Genomic DNA, 6,361 nt, shown 5'->3' on the forward strand with positions numbered 1-6,361 from the left:
AGAGCTACTACAATTGCTGCTGCCACCTAGCGGCGCATTCTAGAACCATGTTTACAAAAAGGGGTTCGGCTTGGGATGGTTTGGATCGGTAATATTTGTCTCTGTTGCATTTCTACAGCCAACCTTACCCTTACCTGGTACGTGGGAAATAAGCCGGATAGCGATAGGCACATCCTCTACGTGTGATGCCTTCCTTAAATTGTAATGAAGAACAATGACCAAAAAACAGATGAGGAGAATGGTGGACATCTAGTAGTTTGTCTTCTTTCTTCTTGGCATGTGACTTTAAACAACAAAAAATCCATGGTGTGTTTAAACATGGAGCTATTCCTGCTATTCCTGCAGGAAGTGATGATCCTCAGCACCAATCGGTGGATTGTAATGTGTCAAGTTCCACCCTTTAACGTTGAAGATTGGGACCCCAATGGAAGGGACCTAAAAAGTAGGATGGCTTGGATCTGAGATCTTGGTTCCCTTCCCCATTTTTGCCTGTGGAAATGCAAAAAAATGTGTCCAATCCCATCCAAAGCCAGACCCCTTGGTGAAAATGGGGCAACAGTGAATGATGTTTACAGAGTAAATGTTTTTACTGTCTTATGTGGTGGAAGATTTAGGGATAGTCTGGATTGAATCAGTAAGGTAAAATTAAACAAAATGTCTTTATACTAATGAAAGCATGAATTAAAAAGTGATACTGACATTAGATTATTTGGAGTAAACATGTTTTTACTGTCAAAGTTATCATAAACCTCGCTTCTTGTCTCCTCCAGGTGCCTTGTGGGTAATACAGTCGCCTCCATGTTGAGAGCCCGGATGATCAGGTATTTGACCCACAGACACACCCTACCCTCAGACGCCACTTCGTCCGATAACCGGATGGGATGAGAACATCCTGCGGGCAGCCAGAGGAGGATTTTCATCCTACCTGTTGACATGCAGAAGTCTCCAGGCCGCAGGGACGGACTACTCGTGTTCGGGGTTTAACTGGGGTTTTAGACCTTGAATGAGAAAAATCCCAGAGCACTGAGGAATGTCTCTTGGATTCAGTCTGTCTTTGACAGCTGGAATCTACACTGACCTGAAATTCTGCTCCAGGAATATACTGAAGGGATTTCTGTGGATTTAGGAAAACCAGTTCAGTAACATATTTTCCAGGATGTTCTCATCAATCATGAGTGGCGCACTCTTCTCTTTTTACACTATACAGTCATATGCCAAAGGATTACAACAGTATGACAGCAGTATTACAGAACAAGGAGGACCTCCAGACTTCTGAAAGCACACTCTGAGCACATGTTGGGCCTTGGTTTGAGAAGCAAGCTTACTGTCAGCGTCTTGTCTCAAAACATCTGTAATCAAAAGTACAACTAAACAGTGAACTTCTCTGGCACTTTAATCATACACGTTTTCCTCTCATCTTTCTGCCCGTCCTCCACAGTCTTTCTTTGATTCTCATGAACAGAATAGTATATTCTCTGGTATGACTGATCAAGCTCTTCTGGCTGTGGATGATCATGTTGAAAAAATGTGTGTGTTTGCATCCATGGTGGGTTGGTTTTCTTTGTGTTGGAGTATTTAAAACAAAGAAAAGAAAAAAAACCATGGTGTCCCCAGGACGGAGCCTTGAGGAACACCAGCAGCACATTCAAAGCACACAAAGTGTGCAGAGATGGTAAAATCTGATGTTGACATGTTTAACCCTGGAAAAAACAACTGCACACATATGTAACGATGTTGAACTGGACCATGAGTGTTCTGAATACTTAAAACTGGCAGTCGAGATTGTTAAATGTACGACCCAGTTTCTGAAAAGATGGCCAGCAGAACTCACGCTGTCCCTTTCCCGCCTCCCCTTCCTCCCTTTGCTGTGTGACAGTGTCTGTGTTTGTATGTGACATACACCCTTCAGTCTTTGATGGTTTGATACCCATGATTTACTTTGAATATAACAAGACAAACGGCCACAATAAGGAGAAAAAACACAATGACAAGCGGAACTGGGATTTTATGCTTTCATAGATACAATTATGTGGATTTATAATGAAATAAAAAGATATTTTTCTTGGATAAACTGATGTGTTGTTATTCAGATTTAAACAGAGCTTGAAATTGGTGTATCTTCTATGAATATTGACTGTTGTTGTTTTGTTTTGGTTTTTTTTTCTTTAAAGTATTTTCAACCACCAAATAAATTAATTGCTTTTCAGCCTTTTCCCTCTGAAGACCCTGAAGATCTGCTTCAACTGTCTACTCTCTACTATATTACTTTGCTGTGCAACCACCGCGTGTAAGAGGGACCACAAACAACATAGGTTTGTAAAGGCAAGATTCATGTGATCCAACTGATACGTGACAACATTTTACAGCTTAAAATTAGAAAAAGCTCAAATCCCAAGATGTTACATTTTTTATTAGCTGTAATTTATTTTTTAACACACGTGCAGTTTTGTATTGCATGTCTGCAACACATTCTAAAATGAGAGTCAGTTTAGTGCTATTACGGGGGTAAAAAACAAAAGACACGAGTAAGTAAGGCTAAGAGGTGTCTGATGAAGATCTGGTCCAAAAGCAGCATCCAGGGCTGTGGCCATCCTCTGCCTTCTTCTAGGTGGGTGCATAGTTGTCCCTGTGGTGGCCGGCCCAGTTTCCATGCTCCATGGTGGTTACTGGTTATCCAAGCTGTGGGGCCCGCTTTGTCTACTTCTGATCCTTGGAGGACGTGAGGCTGCATTTGCACGATTGCAACCATCATTAAATACAACTCATTCCTTATATTTTGCATTCAGACGCACTCACGTGCACTAACAGACATGCTTGTACAGTTACTATGTTATCCTGCAGGATTACTCACCAACAGCTACAGTTGTTTTTGTACTCGTTGCTGGTGTGTTTGTCTCTGTTTGTCCTCCTGTAGGTGCTCCTGGTCATTCTGTGCTTTGTTTGCTTACAGACGCTGCAGGATGTTTTCTGTAAAGTTTATTTGAAGATGTTTCTCTGTTGTTGCTGTTGTTTTCTATCTTTGTGTCCTTTTCTCTTCTGTTTACTCTCTCCCTTCTTTTTCCCCTCATTCAGGTCCTGCTTTAATATGTAATTCAGTAATAAACTATAGGATAATACTTCAGTATCAAGGGGAGCCTTGAAAAGCTTAATTTCCTTTATATCCATTAACCTGTCTGTGAATGTAACTCTGGACTGTAGAGCTGATGAAGGTTTCCACAGTAACCCTTTTTCATTTGGTTCTATCAACTGGTGATGATGATGGTTGTGGATGCAGGTCCGTCTGAGGGATCGGAGATCATCGTGTCCCCTTTGACAATGAAATTCCACAAGACTGTAGAGGGAAAATGTGGAGAACCTTCCATATTTCTTCAGCATCAAAGCAACATAATGATGGTCTGGCTGTTGTGTTGTGCCAAAGAAATTTGCTTTACTCAGAGACAGGTTAATGGATCCGACCCCGTACCATCACAGAACCCTGATCCGACCCCATACCATCACAGAACCCTGATCCCACCCCGTACCATCACAGAACCCTGATCCCACCCCGTACCATCACAGAACCCTGATCCCACCCCGTACCATCACAGAACCCTGATCCCACCCCGTACCATCACAGAACCCTGATCTTACCCCGTACCATCACAGAACCCTGATCCGACCCCATACCATCACAGAACCCTGATCCGACCCCATACCATTACAGAATGGGGTCGGATCTGGGTTCTGTGATCGTATGGAGTCAGATCAGAGTTCTAGATCACATCTTTTTCAGGAATGTCCATGTAGTTTTAAACAAGACAATGAAGAACCACCTTCTGCTACATTACAGCAGCATTGCTGAGGAAGAGGAGGGTATGGGTACTGGACTGACCTGCCTGCAGTCCTGACCTGAAACCACCACGATCCTGTACTGCAGAACACCTGAAGATGTGTTTGCAGGAAGAATGGGACACCTGAAACTACTGGTTTCCTCAATGTTAAGATGGAAGTGTTGGGAGAAGGACTGAGAACACTACAATGTGTGAGAAGATTCACTTAACCAACTTTTTGTAATTTTGGTGTGTAAGACACAATGGTCATATTGGATAGAATGGATACCAACAACAGTCATACATTAATCTGGTGATGAATATAATCCCCCAAAAAGGCCAGATGAGCTGGTAGTTTCACTGAATCTTCCATGTTTTCTCCATTAACTATAATTGCTCAAGATCGTGGTTTTAAAATTGAGTTATTGAGAATTCGTAGTTTACTTAAGCTAAAAGAAATTTTCCTGTCTTGTCCGCAGGATACATTCTAATGAGAGTCTTGGTTGAAATAAGGTGCCTATGTCTTCAAATTCTGCTGTTCATCAGTGCTTAAACTGAGACAGCCGCTAATATTAATTTAGTTATTTTCTTGATGAGTGACCCATCAACCAATCAAGGTGGTGATTTACTGTTTGCTCTGGAAGCTTTAAACATCCAAATAAAACTTTGTGAATGGCTAACAAGCTAATCTGACCGGTTTCCTGTGATCTTCAGTCCAGTTCTTGTGTCATGTGATACCTCAGCCTTTTCTCCCTGTTTCCCTTCCTTAAGAATGGCTTATTGACAGCCATGTTTCCATGGAGACCATCTCTGATGAGGCTTCAGCCAACAGTAGATGGATCAGCTGAAGGTCCAGATGCATCTCTTAGGTCCTGGTTCAGGTCTTTGTTGGATTTGTTCCTATTTCTTCGGGACATCACTTTCAGATTCTGTTCAGAAATGATAACTTTGGCCAACTTTAGTAATCGCTGGTTGGATTGTTCATATAGTAACAATCGTAATTCATTTGATAGTATAAATTTAACTCAACTTATGCAGAACTTACAAGAGTCACCTCCAAATTAACATCCTTTTTAGACTCTCACATCCAGACAGAATTACATCCTCTGGAGTACTACCAGACTCATTTAGTGATCACAGCATGATTTACTGTGTGTGGAGGATAAAAATACCTCACCTTCCTTCAAAACTTATTAAAGACAGACAATCTAAAAATATAAAACTTAAGCTTTTTATTCAAGACATAATCAATATGAACTGGCATAGATTTAAACTAATTCCACATGCTGAAGATGGATGGAATCACTTCTTCACAGAACTGACTAAAATTATTGATGAACATCCTGGAAAGTAATAAAAGTCAAGGGGAGACATCTGCCCCGGATTCATGGTGATTTCAGAAGCCTTTCTAAACAAAGAGATAAGACATGATCTACCCAAATTAAAACAACAATAACTCTACAATTATCAGGTCAATATGCATAATCTTGGTCTCATATGCTTGAGCAAATTGTGATAAACCAAAGGAAAAATGTGATTTTTATCCTCGCCTAATTGTTTTTTTGTTTGCTTGTTTGTTTGTTTGTTTGTTTTGTTTTGTTTTTTTTAGTTTACACTGTGGAAAACATCATGATAGAAATTATTCTATGCATAAAGATGTCACTACATGCAACACCTTGACTACAACTGTACCAAGTTACATGAGAATAGCACAAAGCTCATAGATTTGATGAAGGTTTTAGTCTGGATAATACCAGAGAGACTAGATTTGACCACTTTCATACCCAGACGGTGCCAAACTGTGCCACACAGGTACTTTACTTCTTGGAAGGGAATCTGACTAAAACGTACTGTACATACAATTGACAACGTAGCCCTGCCATTTAGCTATATCATAACTTTCTACCACTGTGCACAGTGTATTATCAGTAAGTATAAAATCGGAGTCATAGTTAGCATTAGCATCGCTGCTAGCTTCAGAACTGGATATAACTTCTCTGTGTTTCCTTGAGAGATTCTACAAGGGTGTATTTAGTTTTTTGAGGTCTCTTGGACATGCTGATCATTTTTTGCCTTCGTTGTGAATGAGTAAACTCTTGAAATCAATGAAAGAAATCATCTCCATTCTATATTTGCTCCGTGCAGTGCGTCACCGTGCGTTAGCGATCTAATACGGTGGTGATGCTGGACTATGCTGATACAGTCTATTAAAACAGCTCTGATAAAAATCTTGTAGATTTGTGTCCATGTAGAAGTCACCACTATCAAATGTACACATCTTAAATCTACTATTAATCCTATTTAAAACATTTATATTACATATAGGTCATCATAGAACTTGAGGCATACTGAGCAGCTTTTTTTCTATGTTCCCAAAATCAACAAAGAAATTGTTGGTCAAGAATTTAAATTTAAAGCGCCATCAGACTGGAACAATTTACCTTGCTCAGTCAGATGTTTTACCTCTGAACAAATCTTTAGGATGTCCGTACTTACTTACAAACCACCTGCTCCTGTTTTTGATTTGTTTTTTTTATGTTGTTGCATTTAAC

At 40.3% G+C, this 6,361-nt stretch overlaps 1 protein-coding gene across 1 annotated transcript in view; it reads left to right on the forward strand.

Annotated features, from left to right (window-relative positions):
* The window catches only part of si:cabz01090165.1 (uncharacterized protein LOC100333421 homolog), a gene marked incomplete at its 5' end in the record, with an annotated part of 59,432 nt that extends 58,463 nt beyond the window's left edge, over positions 1-969 (forward strand). The window contains one exon of the mRNA XM_041994039.1: positions 771-969. The remainder of the gene's footprint in view (positions 1-770) is intronic.
* Between the last annotated feature and the right edge of the window lie 5,392 nt (positions 970-6,361).

Source organism: Melanotaenia boesemani, chromosome 9, assembly GCF_017639745.1.
Source record: "Melanotaenia boesemani isolate fMelBoe1 chromosome 9, fMelBoe1.pri, whole genome shotgun sequence".
In the NCBI taxonomy this organism is placed as follows: Eukaryota; Metazoa; Chordata; class Actinopteri; order Atheriniformes; family Melanotaeniidae; genus Melanotaenia; species Melanotaenia boesemani.